Consider the following 19,203-nt stretch of genomic DNA (forward strand, 5'->3'; position numbering starts at 1 on the left):
CCGTATTTTGGCATTTTAATTCTAACGAACAATATTCAATATCACGAACTGTATCTTTTCAGTAACGGAACTACCAGGATAACCTCAACCGAAGCTCTGATACCAATTGTTGGGGAAAACGGGTTATTTCTCACACGAACGTAGTTTTAAAATTGACCTAAAATGTCAAGATTAAAACCACCAAAGGTTGCACAACGGATAAACCTGTCAAACTATTGAATATTGAAACACAATGGAAAAGAAACGAATAAAAAACAATAAAGGAGAGAACACACCAAATTTACGAGGTTCGACGAGAATATCGTCTACTCCTCGGGCACCACACCGGATGATAACTTCACTATATCGCCAATATTACAACAAATGGAATTTTTTGGAATTCCCAAAGTGGGAGAATAAATAATACAAGAGGAAGAGAGAACTTGTTTTTTGGGATGATTTCTAATGGAAATACTTAGGCCTATTTATAGTTGAGTTTCAAGAATAATATGTTCAAAGTTTGGCCACATACCAAAGAATTTTCCAATATGTACAAGTTAGCCACCAAATATGAAATTCACATGTTCAAAGTTTGGCCACCGACCAAGATGAAATTTCTAATAAGTTGGCCACCAACCAAGATGAAATTTCCAACTTGTCAACTTAATTTCTAGACAAATCTAACATGCCGACCCGAGATAAAACTTGCCTGAACCGGAGCTACCAAATCTTCCAAAAATGGCCGTAGTCAATTAACCAAGACTTTTGTAATAAGCTTGTAAGCCACATTACACAAACTTATAGGGCGAAACTGCTTTATCATCTCTAGATTCTGCAATTTAGGAGTAAGGACGAGCAGAGTTACATTCAACGCAGCGGGGAATGATCCCGTATCCAAAGCTCCACGAACCAAAGAAACAAGGACAGGGCAGAGTGTATCCCAAAATTCATGATAAAACCCCGCCTGGAACCCATCAAGACCTGGGGACTTCCAAGGTTTCATAGACTTGTTTGATTTCCTCCTTAGTAATGTCTCTAACCAAAATCTTACAAATCTCGAGGCTTAACTTTGGGAAAGCTAAATTTGAGAGAGATAGACGAGGGATATCATCAGCAGCAAAGAGATCCCGGAAAAAACCCGTGACCAACTGTTTTAGGGAGTCGGGTCAGTAACCCAATTACAATTTAAATCTTTCAGGATTAGAGTCTTATTTCTCCGTCTTCGAGTGATAGTTGAGAGACAGAAGAAGTGAGAATTACGGTCCCCATATTGCAGCCATTGTACTCTCGATTTCTGAGCTATAGAGTTTCCTCCTGCTCAAGAAGACTGTTATGCTCCGCAATCAAACTTTCCTCTAAAAGCTCAAATTGGTGAGAACGCCTATTAGCTGGGAGGTTTTAAATACCATGGATTCTCGTGCGAAGGCATTTTTTCCGACCAAAAATGTTGCCAAAGACATCCTTGTTCCATTTGGAGAGAGCTACTGCCAAGTTCATAGTGTTTTCCACAAAACCATTGTTCAAGGAGCTCCAAAAATTACAAACAAAATCATGGAAACCTGCTTTCTTCAACCACATAGCTTGGAAATGGAAAGGGCGATTTCCCCTATTCACCCCCATCATTGGGCGAAGCTGGACCAACAAAGGGCAATGGTCTGAGTGAAGCTGAGGAAGGTGAGTAACGAGGGCTTCGGAAAACAAGTACGCCAGCTTGGGGTGGATAGAGCTCTATCTAACCGTGCTTGAATTTTATTCGGACCATTCCTCATGTTCCACCATGTGAAGGAAGGACCTTGGAACCCCAGGTCCATCAGATTACATTTGGCTATCATGTCATGAAACAACCGACATCTAAGAGGAGAGGCAACCTACCCCCAAACTTTTCCGATGAGTGGAGAACATCATTAAAATCACATGCAATAAGCCACGGAATAGAGACTGAACCTGCAAACTTCACAAGATTAGACCAAAGTCGTCTACGAGATTCCAAGGTGGGGCTAGCGTAAATAATGGACAACAAAAAAGGGGTTTCATTCTCCATGGTGATAGTACAATGAACAACCTGCAGAGATGAATGGACAACGTTGAGTAAACCCGCTTATCGTCCCCAAGTAGGTGTAAACGAGCCGAGTCGAGCTCGAGTATTGCTGAGCTCGACTCGATTCGAAAACTCTGAAATAAAGCTCGACTCGATTCGAAAACTCGCGAGCTTAAAACTTTCAAACTCGACTCGAACTCGAAATCTTGAACTGAAGCTCGTGAGCAGTGGCGGATCCAGAAATTTAAGAATGAGATCCAAAATTTTAATTTTATTTTCTTAAAAATAATAGGTATGCAAAAATTGTATTTTTTTTTCTTTTTTCCTTAACACATTAAGCTAAATTTAATCACATTTCCAAAATAATTGGATGCACTTAGAGGTGCACAAAAAATTCGAATATCCGATTTTGTGTAAAAAATATCCGAAATCGGATTTGGGAAAAATCAGTTTTTTTTAAACCGGATCGGATATTTTAAAACAGGATAGTATAACCGGTTTGAGAAAAAATTGGACGACCGGATTTTTTAACGGATTAAAAACCGGTTTGAAACAAACCGGATTATTCGGAAAAAAATCCGGTCTGGGGTTTAAAAAATTAGATGACCGGATTTTTTACCGGATTAAAAACCGGTTTTTTTAAAAAATCGGTTTTTTTTCAAACCGAAACCGGTTACACTGGTTACATCATCCGACCCTCCAAACCGGTTATGATCCGAACCGGTTTTTTTATAAACCGGTTTTTTGGCTTAGTGAAAAAACCGGATCGGTTTTTTATCCGATCCGGATCGGATTTAAATCCGGCTATGTGCATCTCTAGATGCACTTGGCTTCTATGGGGCTTAGTGCATCTGTCACTGTCGTGAGCAACTCGAAAAGGCTCGAAATGAAAAAAGAATTCTTAAATTTAATTCTATTGAAGCCTCAAATTCAAACTCGAATATGAACCTTAAATACATGAGATCTTATTGTATTTTTTTAAAAAAATCAATATATAAATATTAATATTATTAATAATTTATTTAAAAAAAATAAAATCTTAATATATTATATTTTCGAGCTGCTTACAAACTTTTCGAGTTGAATATTAAGTAACTCGTTTCGACTCGTCAAGAACTCGAGTCGAGCTCGAGTCGAATCCATTCGATCCGAGTATTTATCGAGCCTTGATCGAGTTGATCTCAAATAACTCACGATTTATCTCGTCTCATTTACTGCCCTAGTCCCAAGTAACCCATATGGCCCCTGAGAAGCCAACTGGATCAACAATATGAAACTTCGAAAGGGTGAGTTTCCTTGCTACACGTTCAGTGACTCTTCGAGAAATTCTAGGTTCCTTGCTACATTGTTAACGATAAACCTCTCACCAGGTGGGTTACCCACCGTGAGTGCTTGCTCTTGTCGTGAGATAGATGTCTCCGATCCTTGAAGACTGTCATCAGGAGGCTCAAAATTTCTATGATCCATGTGTAGAGAAGCCTCATTGGAAGCAGCATCCCCATAACCGCATCACCATCAGCCGTCATACCTTCCTCTCCTCTTCTCATAGAGGACGAACCATGCTTTCCATTACCAGTTACGTGATTTGTGTTCCCATGCAGGAAAGCTGCTTTTGGGGGAACACAAATCGTGGAGTCATTAAAGACTTTATCAACTATAGGCGGGGTCCTCCCTTTATCTAATTAAACATTGAGAATCCTACTATTCTGCTGTGATTATTGTTGCGGAAGACGGCTATGAGATAGAGTAAAATTGCAACTGATAATTTGAGAAAATAAAATTGAAGATAAAAGAGATACAAAATTTACGTGGAAAACCCCTAAAATATTTAGGGTAAAAACCACGGGCAACGGTAGAAGAATTTCACTATGAGAAAAATAGGAATTACAACCTCTCTCGATCTACCAAGGAGAAAACAATGATAATTCTCTCTAGATAAAAAAGAGAAAACAACTCTCAAGAAACTCTCTAAAATCTCTCTAGTATTGGAAGAAAGCTAGAATGTTTTGGGATGATTTTGAAGCTAAATGAGCTAGGGTATTTATAGTTGAAAACTAAGGACTAATTTGTAAATACCCTAAAGTTTAATGACTAAATTATGATTTAGCCATTGTCCAAAAAATCAACAAAACAACTCATTTTTTTCGGTGCATTTAATATGCACCTTTTGGTGCTTAGTCAACAATCTCCCACTTGAAGATTTGATTGGAACAATCATATCTTCACACCATTCTTTCTACCTTGTACCATCATGTTGCTTACGTCTTTAACAGGCCACAAGAGGATCGACACCAAGTAAATTTATCGGTATTGATCGCTTTCGTCATGAAATCTGCTATGTTGTCTTTGGTATGAATCTTCTGCATATCTACCGTCCCTTCTTCCACCTTTTCACGAATGAAATGGTATTGAACTCGTATGTGCTTTGTCCTTGAATGAAATGCTGGATTCCTTTCTAGATGCAAGGCGCTTTGACTGTCACAAAACAGAAAAATATACTCTTGATTGTGCCCAAGCTCCTCCAATAGCATCTTCAACCAAATTGCTTCTTTACTGGCTTGTGTAACTGCTACATATTCTGCCTCTGTTGTGGAGGTAGCTACGACTAACTGCAATTTTGAAACCCAACTTACAGCTCCACCATCAATTTTAAACACATATTATGTAGTAGATTTGCTTTTATCCAAATCCCCTGCATAGTCAGAATCTACATAACCATTGATTAGTAAGTTTGATCCTCCGTAACATAATGCAACATTTGAGGTCCCTTTGATGTATCTCAGGATCCTCTTCACTGTATTCCAATGCTCTTTGCCTGGATTCTCAATGTACCGACTAACCACTCCCACTGCTTGTGCAATGTCTGGTCTTGTGCATATCATAGCGAACATTAAACTTCCCACTGCTGATGCATACGGTACTCGAGACATCTCCATCCTCTCTTCTTCACTGCTAGGACTCATACTGGAGGATAATTTGAAGTTAATAGGAAGAGGGGTAGAAATTGGCTTACAATCTTGCATGCTGAATCGTGACAAGATCTTCTTCAAGTAATTCTTTTGTGAAAGCCAAATCTTCCTATTACTTCTGTCTCGGTGAATTTGCATCCCTAGAATCTTGTTTGCTGATCCCAAGTCCTTCATTTCAAATTCCCTAGCCAGTTGTGCCTTCAATTCTTCAATATGATCTTTGTTGGGTCCTGCAACCAACATGTCATCCACATACAACATAAATATAACAAAATCGTTATCACCAGACCTCTTAAAATAAGCACAAGGGTCTGCATTAAGTCTGTTGTATCCAAGGCACATAATGAAGGAATCAAATCTCTTATACCAACACCTCGGCGCCTGCTTTAGACCGTACAGAGATTTGTTCAACCTGCAAACCAAGTTCTTCTTTTCTTTTTCTTCAAATCCTTCAGGATGGAGCATGTAAATATCTTCTTCAAGATTTCCATGAAGAAAAGTTGTTTTAACATCTAGTTGCTCTAGATGTAAGTTCAATGTAGCACACATTGCCAAAATTACTCGAACTGTTGTTAGTCGAACCACAGGAGAAAATATTTCATTGAAATCAATACCTTCTTTTTGAGCATATCCTTTGACCACCAATCTTGCACGATACCTCTCAACTTGATCGTCACCATTTCGCTTGATTTTGAAGACTCATTTGTTACCAATTGGCTTCCTTCCTTGTGGTAGTGGCACAAGGTCCCATGTATTATTTTTATGAAGGGCTTCGATTTCCTCTTGCATCGCCATCATCCATAGTGAAGCATCTGAGTTGTTTATTGCCTCTTGGTATGTTGATGGCTCACCGTCCTCTGTTAAAAGGCAGTATGCAATATTACCTTCTATAACATAATCTGAGTGCCAATTGGGACGTCTTCTCACACGATCTGATTGACGAGTTGTTGGAGTTTCAGAACTCTCTGGTTCTTGTTCATCATATGTTGGTTCTGCTTCAGAAGAATCTCCTTGTTCAACCTCCTTTTCCACATGTATATGTGTAGTCTCTGACTTTTCAACGCTATCATCGTCTTCTTTTCTTTGTAGCTTATCTTCTACAAAGATAACATCCCTGCTAATGGTCACTTTGCGGGCAGTGGGATCCCACAAGCGATACCCCTTGACTCCATCAGTATACCCCAAGAATTTGCATTTCCTGGATTTTGGATCCAGCTTTGAGATTTCTTGGGAGTTGTACATCACGTACACAATACTTCCAAATACATGGAGGTTTGAATAATCAGTTGGTTTACCAGTCCACATCTCCATTGGTGTCTTCAGCTCTATTGCAGTTGATGGAGCTCGATTCACCAAATAACAGGCGGTATTGACTGCTTCTGCCCAGAATGATTTTTCTAGGCCTGCGCATCCCTCAACATTGCTCGTGTTCTTTCTAACAAGGTTCTATTCATCCGCTCTGCCACTCCATTTTGTTGAGGAGTGTTCGCCACTGTGAACTGTCTTTTGATGCCTTCTCTCTTGCAAAAGTCATCAAATTCTTCGCTTGTGTATTCTCCTCCATTATCTGTTCTGAAACACTTGATCTTATTTCCAGAATCAAGTTCCACCCGCGCTTTGAAGTTTTTGAAAGTTGCAAACACATCTGACTTCTTCTTAATAGGGTACACCCAACATCTCCTGCAGTATTCATCAATAAATGAGACCAAGTATTTTGCTCCGCCTAGGGATGTGACCGGTGCTTGCCATACGTCAGAGTGAACCAATTCTAGAACACTTTTGCCTCTAGAATTTGATGTGTTGAATTTCAACCGATGTTGCTTACTTGTTATACAATGATCACACAAAGGAAGTGATACCTTGTTCTGACATGTGTCCAAGTTTCTTATGCCATAACATTGCAGAATCTGAACTACATGAGGCAACAGAGGCTTCTGCTTCTAGCAAAGTCTCTCCCTTCAGCATGTACAAGTTTGCAGCTATCTTTTCGCATTTCAGCACCACAAGCGCTCCACGGAACACCTTCATGATTCCTTTTTGTGTTTCAATCTTGCTTGCATTATTATCCAACAATCCGTAGGATAATAAATTTTTCTTCAGGCCTTTCACGTGCCGCACATCTCGAACAACTTTAATTGTTCCATCATACATCTTTAATTTGATGGTTCCCACGCCAACGATATCTAAGGCATGATCATTGTAATTATAAACAGATCCTCCTGAGACATGTTCATAATGATGGAACCATTCTCTTCTTGAGGTCATGTGATATGTTGCTCCTGAATCAATGAGCCATATATCTGCAAATCGTTTTCTTCCTTCCACGGTGGTTGACGCTTCACAGCATAGAACATCTCCATCATCTGAAGTGTTTGCGGTATTGCCTTATGGATTGGAGTTTTTATTGAGACTCCAACAATCCTTCTTCAAGTGACCCTTCTTTCCACTGTGGTAGCACTTTAAATTCTTCTTGCTTCTCGACTTCGATCTACCATGTTTGTGGCTGCTGCTTTGGCCACGTTCTGTTGATCTCCCTCTCATCGTTGTCAATGCCTCTGCTTGTTGCAGATTTACTTGTCCGTCTTCCTTGTTCTTGCGCCGATTTTCTTCTTGTAGAACAGCAGCTGCAACGTCATCGAAGACTAGACTGGTGACATTATTGTTTGTCAAGTTGATGATGAGTTGATCATACGAATCCGGTAGACTTTGAAGTAGAAGTTCAGCACGTTCTTGTTCTCCTATTTTATAGCTTAAGGATGTAAGCTGAGAAAATAAGGTGTTCAGTGTATTTAAGTGCTCTGTCACTGAAGTAGATTCTGGCATACGGAGAGTGTACAATTTCCTTTTAAGGAAAATTTTATTGTGCAACGATGTGGCCTCGTACAATTTGGTGAAATGATCCCATATCTCCTTAGCTGTCTTCTTCTCCTCGATGCTTGACAATACTTCATCTGCCAATGCTAGATGAAAGTTTGCCATAGCATTTCCGTCCATCTCTCGTTCCATTTGTTGTCATCTGCGAAATCCACCGGCCTTTCATTGATAGCCGCTAGACACCCGTCTTTCCTCAAGATGACCTTCATCTTCAATTTCCACAGTGAGAAATTTCTCCCATTGAATTTTTCAATATCAAATTTCGTTGTCATAGCTTCTATTACGGATAGCTCCCACTATTTCACTATCGTGAATAGTTCTCTGGAACCTTCAAAGAATGAGTAATACCTTCTTACTTTCTTATGTTGGAGGATCCACCTTTTGGTGGCAACCACAAAGACAATAAGCAGATATTACACACTCTAATCTAGCTCTGATACCAATTGTTGCGGAAGACGGCTATCAGATAGAGCAAAATTGCAACTGATAATTTGAGAAAATAAAATTGAAGATAAAAGAGACACAAAATTTACGTGGAAAATCCCTAAAATATTTAGGGTAAAAACCACGGGCAACGGTAGAAGAATTTCACTATGAGAAAATAGGAATTACAACCTCTCTCGATCTACCAAGGAGAAAACAATGATAATTCTCTCTAGATAAAAAGGAGAAAACAACTCTCAAGAAACTCTCTAAAATCTCTCTAGTATTGGAAGAAAACTAGAATGCTTTGGGATGATTTTGAAGCTAAATGAGCTAGGGTATTTATAGTTGAAATCTAAGGACTAATTTATAAATACCTTAAAGTTTAATGACTAAATTATGATTTAGTCATTATCCAAAAAAATCAATAGAACTGCTCATTTTTTTCGATGCATTTAATATGCACCTTTCGATGCTTAGTCAACAATTATGGCTATCTTTTTGCTCCCTGCTTATTAGATTCCTTGTCATGCACATTGTCAGCTGTATTAAATGCCGTCGAATTATCCGAGATATCATTCAAAGGGGTGAATCTTCACCAACCTTTGTCTCTCCCATGATTCCTTACTTTCCATGCATCCCCCCGGAGATTCCTGGAATTCTTCCTAGATTTCGGGCGTTGGGCAATCATCCAAGGTCCAAAATCAGCGGAGGAAGATTTGGCACTTTCTACCGGCGGTTCACCAACCTCAGTTACTCCGGTGGTGTTCTTGCCATCTTCCCCCCCCCCCCCCGAATGTTCTACCTTCTTTCTCCGCACCAGTAGTCGCAAGAGCAATAATCGAAGAGCAGTCCTTATGACCAAACATGCCATTATTAAAGCAATTCATGGGCAAACCCTCATATTTTATATGATACCAGACATCATCCACTTCAATCTTCGGCACTAAAGGATGACCAAACTCAATTTCAACATAAACACGAGCGAATCTCCCCTTGGACGTGAAGCTCGTGTTACTATCAACCTTGAAAGGACGACCAAGGGTATTTCCCATTGCAAATAACATACGCTAGTTATAATATTGGATCGGTAAATAAGGAAAACAAACCCAGACAACCTTGGAGTCAATCGTTGTAGACGATGGGTGAAATTCCGGGAACCATTTGCGGACTGTTAAGTAATGTCCATATACGATCCAAGGCCCTTTCTCCCGGGCAAAACGGAGATCCTCCAGAGATGAAAACTTAGCCAGGTAGTATCATTCCCCTACGTCTATTAACTCGTATTCAGCTTTGGGCATCCACATTTTCCTGATTCTCTCGTCCAGAGCGCGAAAGTCAATTGTTCTACCCAAAAGTTTCAGAATCAAGCAGTTTGACCACCGGAATACCAGATATCAAGCATTTTGTGTATTGCAATTATGAAATTCAATGGCATAATAATACTGGAACTATTCATTTTTGTCTAAGTACACTGTGAAATGGGTCCCTTCTTGGATAGTTTGATCACATCTTGACTATAGATTAATGACATTACTCTTCTTGAATAATTTTGATGATATATTTTTGTCATACATGTAACTGATGTAAGTTTTGATTTGAACTCTCATGATACAGCTAAGGGCAAACTACGTCATTTATTTCTTAATTTCTGCTTTACCGCCCAACTATTTTTCTTTAAATCTTATCTAATGTTACGTTTTGATCATCCGTCGCTAAAAAAATTAACGATGATACTGATTGTGAGAAAAGTTGGTGCTCCGGCACAATGGCCGAACCACGGCAATGAATGAGGAAGAGAGATATCAATAGACAATGTCGGTTTAAAGAAGCTAATCTGGGAAGGCAATGCATGCAAACAAATGGAAGCTCCAAAAGGCTTTGGGAATAGGGATTGAGATATAAGGTGATGCACATGCAAATGTTTACGTGAATTGCCACCCGAAGAGACCGAGGCTGTAATGTACCTGCGAATTTTTGGTATTAATATCAAAGAAGTTGATGGAGATTTAAAGTTTTATTATGCAATTTTAGTGATGTAGAGAATCAAACCGGCAACTTGGCAGCCATCATGTTTTACCAGCCTTTTTTCATAAATACCCAAAACAATGGAAAATATAAAAATGGTAGGAGAAATAAGAAAGTTACAAGGGAATTCCTCATAATTCCTATATATGTCGCTGTTTCCTCAAAAAGGAAAAACAAGCCCTAAACAAATGAAAATCAGAACTATTGTGTTAACTAACGACCTTTCGTGTATATGATGTTGTGATTTTAAGGCATTGATATAATATATGTTTACTCCTTTGAGTTTGCAATAAAATTTTTGTTTCCTACCATTTTCAGAAGTTTTATGCATGTATCCTTACGGAAGGAGAGAAGCCGTGTTCTTGATCTCGGATCATGACATTTTAGCTCTGGCAAATACTATTCCGGCAAATAAACCTGGGAGGAGCACGCGTCGATCAACATAAGATAAGGATCTTCGTTTCGTAAGCGTTTTGTTCATAGTAAATGCAGAGTCGATTAGTTTACCGAAAAGTATGCTGAACAGGTTTGGTACACTGAATGGAACTTTGAACAACGCGAGTCCGGCTATAGAGATGGGAACCTTGTTCAAGGAACCTACAAGGCTGTAAAACAAGGATACAATGTCATTGTTACTGTGATCGTAACATTCGGGAACGTGTAAAGGATACACTGCACGATGCATAATTGAAGATAAAAGACGGTGTAAATGGAGGATCACGAAACTAATATAGTACGACACCTATGGAGTACCGAGTACGTATGAGCATAAAGAATATTAATGGAGCATATATTTCCTAGAGGCACTCCTTTTTGATACAAAACCAAATACCTGTAAGTGGTTGGTCCAGTTTGATGTAAAAACCACATAGAAGTGAAGCTAATGGCAAGACCAAGCAACCCACTAGCTGTTGCGAAAACCCAAAACATCGGCAATCTTATCACATTGCTGAAAAGCCCAAAACTGAAATCGTCAGAACGCAGAAGATGATACTTGCACGATGGAAAACTTATATAACCGTCACAAATGGTAAGCTAAGGCGTTCACTCACGTGTTCATTACATATTCCCATTCGTTCAAAACAAAGATCAAGAAGATGGCAAAGGGTAGAGACAAGAAATTATTCAGAAAAACCATGGACACTCTGTTAAGTGATCCTGATTTGAGACCATAGTTTCCAAAGTCTAAACTAGAAATTAGAGATCTCAAAATCATGAGTTGCCTAAATAATGAATACATTCGAGGCATACCGAGTAGCCAGCTGTTAAGATGCAATTTAAAATCTGCCAAGTATACCCTGTGGCATCAAATGAGAGATCTGTAATACCACCACTGACAGCAGAGATAATCTGCAGCGCAAGGACGCATAAGTTCTCAGTAAAATTTCGGACTAAAGGGAAAATTTACTTTCATGATTATAAGAGAGTTTCTCTATTTGAGAGGAGTTTATATGTAAGGAAGTGTTTTGACTTGATTTGTGCACTAAAGAATTAGATGGAAGTCATTTAGGAGTAACTTTACCATCATAAACATGGCTGTCCAGACTTTCAGATTTTGACGTTTTCGAAAAAAATAATATTCTCCTATTGCTGTTAAAATATTTGTCATGTTCTTCAGAATGGTCACCATTGCTATATTTATGTGTTTCAAACTGTAACGGAAAACACAAAATGTATTGTTAGGACTCCACTTCTCTTCACTTTTTGTGTAAATAATTCGAGGAATATGCTAAAGGCGGCCTATAACATACGTATACATTCCCGACACAAGCATGCCGACAAAGATTATATTTACAGGGATCCAAACCCTGATCAGCCTCCAACTGTGCTTTTCGACCGAAATCGCTCCACATAGACCCAATATGGCAATGACTAGACAAGCTATCAGATTCTGCATTGCAATACAGTAAAAATAATGAACTTCCATCGATTAAATTTTAAGGTTCTCATGAAATCAGACATTAAAAGTTGATTACATTCGGGATTAATGTTGCCGAGTAAAGGTTCAAAGACGCTAAGGTGGCGTTTGGTTCGCTGGAATGTTTATGAGGGAATTGAAATCTGTGAAGGAATTGAAATCTGTCAGGAATTGGAATCCAATTCTATATTCTGTTTGGTTCGCAGTCATTTGATTTCAGTAATGTAAAATGATAGAATTGTCCTTCTTATTTTTTTGCTTTATTTTAGTTTGTTTTACAACTTACATGAAGTAATATATTATAAAAAATTAAAAAATATTAAAATTTCATTTTATTGATTGATTATTCATTTCAATAAATTATAAAAAACATGCTAATAAACATTATAAGTTAAAATCATCGTAATCAAAATATGTTAATAAGTTATCAAAAGATAGAGCAATATTTCGATACATTCCAATCGGAGTATGTTAATTAGTTACCAAAAAATATACCAAAAACTATTTTTATTCAATAAATAAATTAAAAACCCGACCCGACATGACACAAAATAATGAAAAAATTATTTTTATTCAATAAAAACATTGACTTAATTGGAAAAAAATTATATATAGAAGGGTATTATTGTAATTATTCCTAAACATATAAAGTAAAATTATATACTTTTTTCGGGTCGGTCCGGTTTTTTTTCACCCTAAACCCGAATTCGACCCGACCCGAATATCACACTTAAAAAACCCGACCCGAACAAAATAAAGTTTCACCCGACCCGATCCGAATATATGAATTAGAAATCCGACCCGACCCGAAATAATAAAAAATTATTTTTATTCAATAAAAACAGTAACTTAATTGAAAATATATATATATATGGGTATTATTGTAATTATTCCTAAATATATAAGGTAAAATTATATATATTTTTGGGTCGAGTATTTTTCACCCTAAACTCGAACTCAACCCGACCCTAATATCACACTTAAAAAAAACCGACCCGACCCGACCAAAATAAAGTTTCACCCGACCCGAATATATGAATTAGAAACCCGACCCGACCCGAAATAATAAAAAAATATTTTTATTCAATATATAAATAAATTACCAAAAGATTGATGAGGGTAGTATGGTCAAATTTCAATTCTCTCATTTGATAGAAAGTTGAAGCCATGAGGGATTCTAATTCCCTTGGAAAACTTAAACCAAACATGGGAAAATGGTGGAATTAGATTCCAATTCCTCCAATTCCAAGGGATTCCATCCAACCAAACGCCACCTAAGAGTTCTGGAGGTTTTACAGTTTCAATTTAATAACGTGATAAAGCAGAGAGAAACTTACTTGTGACACTCATGACAACATTTTTTGCATGCTCACAATGCTATTAGAATATTGAGGTGCATTTAATTACCTGGTAAAACATCAATGATATTCCTGCTTTGAAGTTATAACTTGAGAGAACAACTTTATTCAGCAATATCATGCTGCACGAAGAAATGCAGTAGGCTGTTCCGGATATAAGAGGTCCAGATCTTCCGACTACACGTGCATGCTTTTCGTTCCCTTTAAATAGCCTGTTGGAAGAGTGATATATACATCAAATCGACCAGATAAGAGTCCTTTTAAAGTGCTAAATATGATCATATTAAATTAAAAAACACGAATGCAAAAAAATTCATTAGTAGTTTGGTACAGTACATAAATTAGGAGACATTTAGAAACTAAAATCTTCAAATAAAAACGACAGATAAATATCCATTAGTGGTTATCAAATAATCTCTTCGCTTAGCAATTCTGCTGACCTCGTCTTTCAAACATGGACATGTAGAGAGTACATAAATCAGATTCCAACTAGCAAAATGAGTGTGCATTACGATGAAGTACAATTAACAAGAGAGAACTCCAACAAGATAGCAGTTTACAGATAAATGAATAATAAACCATTACAAGTCGAAACATATCGGTAATACCTATCGGACCGTGTTCCATTCTCCACATTTGCGGTGCTACTGCTAAGTGACCTCTTCCCTTCCTTATGGATAGTAGTTAGGATATCGTATACTCTATTAACCTTCTCATCTGATGCTACTTTCCCCTTCCAAGAGCTTAATTCTGATTCCTCAGAATCATGGCACACAACCTCATCTAGCTTGATATTCGACATATCACTAACCTGCACATGAAAAGAAACATTAAAGTCGGAATTCAAAATCTCCGAATTGCCATTCCCAAGAATGAAAATTTGCCAATCAAGTGATACAATTCCAATTTATAAAGCATGAACTTCAAAGAAGCAACAGTGCCAATAGTAGAAGCCTTTTTGAAGCAAATTGTATTGAAGTGCATAAGCTACGATTTGAGAAACAAGAAATTGCCCTGCTTTTGTCACTCTATTTTTCACCTTCCTAAAGTTCAACTAGAAAAAAAGAACGGGAAAAAAAAACCTTGCCACTGAGGGAAATATGAACCAATATACACAGCAACAATACGATAAAAAGTTTGCATTTACCTTTAAGGTAATGCCGAGATTTTTATCTAACAACTGGCGAACAAAAAACAAAATGAAAAATGTGAACATAACCCAAGAATTTGAAGAAGTTACCAATTTGATTGGTTACCTTCAAGCTTGAATTCAATATCGTCCCAGTTAGCAACAAATTACAGAGCAAAACCCTGAGAATTCTATAAATGAAAAGAAGAAGAAGGAAACTTGAAATGGTGAGAAACCAATGAAAGGCGTTGGACATGCAAAAGACGTGAGAACTGAAGATCAGATTTCTTTTTAAAATGGAACGCAAAGGGGAAAGACTAAAAGAATGGAGAGTTGGGGAGCTTAAATGAATGCAACGAGCGAGAAAAAAGCGAGATTCGAGGGATGTCAGTATTTGGAAAATGGATCTTGGGACAGTTCCCGAGGTTTCAACAAAGTCAAACGTTATCTGCATTTCGCCATTATAAACTGCGGAAGCAACTCTCTGGCCTCTGCTCCTTTTCTTTTCCATGACGCTATTTTAATTAGGTGTTTTGTTGCTCACAGTTTTTTGTGTGATCTGTTTTTGCGCGGAATATTTGCCTTTCTTCTCGGATTCACTGAGTATGTAATTTAAAGCCAAATAACAACTAATTTCTTGCCGTCAAAGCCTTAAACTATCCATTAGTATACTTAAACTTTTAATTTTTTTAAAATTATATTTAAAGTTTAGTCTTTGTTTTGTTTAGTATAACCGTTCAAAATTTAAAATTGAAAGGTTAAGTACTAAAACAGACCAAAATTGAAAGTTCAAGTACTAAATGCTATAAGTTCTTAACGATAGTAGTGCTAAAATAAAATAAAAATTAAACATTAAGTTTGATTTTAGAAAAATTAAAAGTTTAGAGATTAAAATAAATTAAAATTGATAATTTAAGTACTAAATGTACAGTTTATCCTAAAAATATTAGGTCATTATTTAGATTGGACCGGATTTGAACAAATATAAAGTTGATCCATACATAAAATTTGCTCAATTACTCTTCTACAATTGTTGGTGTTTGAACCCGTGACCTTTAAAAATAATAACGATTTTTTTAATCACTAAGGTAAGTTGGTTCTTATGACCAAACTTAATTAAGTAAAATTTGAATCTATGAAGTCATTCATGAAAATTCTATTCAACTAATTATTCTAATTGACACCGCCTTAATTTAACAGCACGATTAGGGTTAGATCCTAAATCTGAGTGTCTCAGACTGTAAATCATATGTACGTTGTACCCAAATTTTATTATATTTAAGTTCAATTATGACGAGTCTTGTCAAGATTATTTTTCGTAGATATTAAACCATTATGAAATCTAACAATTTCGACTTATTGTCGTAAAATATTGTCACAAGTAGCTTTTATGATTATCTTTAGTATTTCAATTTCAATTTCAGTTTGTTTCGATTTAAGTTATATAATCCTCTTTTTAGCATTTTAATCTTAATCCATCTCCAAAAAGATATATGATATTATCTCCAATGACTTATTTTAACGATGATTATCATCTCTCATGACTTGCGAAGAAAACTATAATCAAGTTGTGGACGAATTCAAAATCATTACTCGCAGTTTCCATACAAATGTATAATATGATTGATTATTTTTATTTTTGAACTTTTATTTCCGTAACAATGATTTTATAAAAGCAAATAATTCATATTATACACACACGTAATCATCCTACTTTTAAAGCTACTGTAATTATCAGGTTTGTGCATGTTAAATTTTATTAGTTTTGTTGCTCTAAATTAAACAATCATTTATTAGCCTGACACTGTTTTGGTTATAAATGCACGACCTACCTAAAAGAATTTATATGTATAATGTACCTAGCTAAATTCATGGAAGAGGATTTCAACCCTACAATCAAGGTGTTTCCCACGTTTACACTAATATATTAATTTTACACATATTTATAATATATTACTAGGTAAACGATGTCAATAGTTTTCTTTGTTTTCAGTCTGATCAACTTTCATCATCGGTAAGTGTACTTGATTTTTTAGGTTATCGATCCATTAGGTTTAAGTCCCTCGATCGTTAACTTATTAACAGAAGTATTATGTGACAATTTTAAAATAATAAAAAATTCATATTTACTAGCTGTGAGTGATATGGCAATTTTAAAATAATAAAAATTCCACCAATTCTTCTACCTCCTCTCTCACTTCGTCTTCTTCATCCTTTATTTCTTCTTCTTCTTCCCCTGCACAAAGGTATAAAAAAATCAAAAATTTGTTTTCAGCTCATTTGTCTCCACTCTCTCAAAATTAGAAAAGAGAGAAGCTCTAGAATCCAGGTAGTTGTCCGCCTCTCACCACCGTCGTTAGTTATCGCCGACCGTCGTCTGTCACAGCCGATTACCATCGCCTTTCAGTGGCTGTTGGAGTCCAAACTACACAGATCGCCACGCCGAGAACCAGTTAACAAATGTTCTAACCGGCGACTACGAACAATAAGCAGAATTTACTACTTCCAAAGCAAAAAATTGGACTAATCAAGAATAATATTCACCTTCTTGTTTGTAAAGGTCTTACCAGTAGAGAGCTCTATCAAAACAAGAAGACGACGCAGCAAGAAGCACAAACCCTCAGGAACAAATAGTGAATGATACCATATTAGCTTTAGCATAAACAATAAATGAGTAAAAGAAATTCATTGTGTATATGTGCTTTCCATTTACAATGTACTGCTACTTATAGTTCAATTGTAACATAATTCTTAACAGCTTCAAAACCATTTTACAACAGACTAACAAACTACAGTTAGACCTAATAAGCACGTGCATGAACTGCATGAACTATCTCAACACCGAGGTTTGAACAGTATGCTTCAGATGGTTCTCCGTTGGTGTGTAAGCTACAAAAGGTGCTCTACAGCCTTCGTCAGGCGCTACGCAACTGTAATGAAAAACTTAAAGCTAGTTTTTTGGAGCTGAGGTTAATAGAGTCGAAAGCATACGTGTCTTTATTTGTTCGGTTCAAAGGGTGTATGATGTACATACATTCTACTGTATGTAGATGATATTATTATCACCGAGACCTCTGCTGCAGATGTTAACCACGTTGTAGAGATGTTGAGTTGTCGGTTTTTGCTTAAGGATCTTGGCGAGTTGTAGTACTTTCTTGGTATTGAGGTTAAACGAGTTGGTGATGGTTTGGCGCTTAGTCAAACGGACATAAATTTTTGATTTGTTAAAAAAAACAAATATGCTTCAAGCAACTTCAACTTGTACTCCAATGATTGCTACTGCGAAGCTTGTTGATCAAGACGGTGCTCTATTAATAAATGTTCGTGAGTATCGCAGTATTGTGGGGTTTATCTTGTATGTGTGTCACACTTGGCCAGATATTGCGTTCGCGATTAAAAGTAGGCCCATCGTGAAGTCCATTTTGTGGTAGTCAAACGAATATTGTGTTATCTGGAATGTACATTGGATTATTGGTTGGTGTTTTCAGCAGAAGATGTTAGGTTAAGTGTCAAAGCATTCTTAGATGCTAACGGGGCTAGTGATGCTAGCAATCGCAGGTCCATGTCTGGACATTGTGTTTTTCTTGGGGGTTGGTTGGTTGCCTGGAGTTCGAAGAAGCAAAAGACTGTTTCTCGTTCCACAATGGAAGCTGAGTACAGGAGCGTTGCTGATACTGTAGCGAAGGTTACATGGATTACTGCTTTGCTACGTGATTTTGGTGTGTCTCTACCGGATGAACCTGCCATTTGGTGTGACAACACAAGCGTTGTTGCTATGAGCGTCAATCCGGTATGCCATGCTCGCTCCAAGCATGTTGAGCTGGATGTCCACTTTGTTCGGAAAAAATTGTTGATGGTCAGCTTCGTATTAGTTATGTTCCAGCTGGATTTCTAGTGGTTGATTGTCTAACTAAGCCCCTGGCTAAGGCAGCGTTTGAACAATTCAGAGAAAAAATATGAGTGATGCCTTGTTGAAGAAGAGAAGAAGAAGCAAGGAGAATGTTGAGATAGTTCATGCAGTTCATGCACGTGCTTATTAGGGCTAACTGTAGTTTGTTAGTCTGTTGTAAAACGGTTTTGAAATTGTTGAAGCTGTTAAGAATTCTGTTACAGCTGAACTATAAGTTAGCCCCAATAAGCACGTGCTAAAGCTAATACGTCTCGATGTCGAGAACACAATTTGGGTCACCGTTTTACAAAGAAGTGATCCAAACGACATAGATCTATGCTTAAAGCTCTCGGGGCTCTCCTCGTCGATCTGCTATCCCCATCGTTGGATTGCCTTGGTTTCGGAGTATGTTACTACTTTCTTCTCCACGCGTATACCCATCGTTCGAATATATCAAGTGATCATTGGAGTTTTGAGAATCCAAAGACCAAACGGTAATTTTCTTCTTTGCGCTTGAAATTTTTGACTATTGTGGCTGTGTGATTTGTGTTTAACGATGAGGTGAGGTATGTGTGAAGTTCAGATGAGGGTTAGTTTT

General features: G+C 37.2%; 1 pseudogene; it reads right to left on the bottom strand.

The window, feature by feature from the left end:
• Positions 1 to 10,664: 10,664 nt before the first annotated feature.
• LOC120124596 lies at positions 10,665 to 14,857 on the bottom strand (annotated as a pseudogene).
• Positions 14,858 to 19,203: the final 4,346 nt, after the last annotated feature.

This window comes from Hibiscus syriacus, unplaced genomic scaffold (genome assembly GCF_006381635.1).
Source record: "Hibiscus syriacus cultivar Baekdansim isolate YM2019G1 unplaced genomic scaffold, ASM638163v2 tig00110419_pilon, whole genome shotgun sequence".
NCBI lineage: Eukaryota > Viridiplantae > Streptophyta > Magnoliopsida > Malvales > Malvaceae > Hibiscus > Hibiscus syriacus.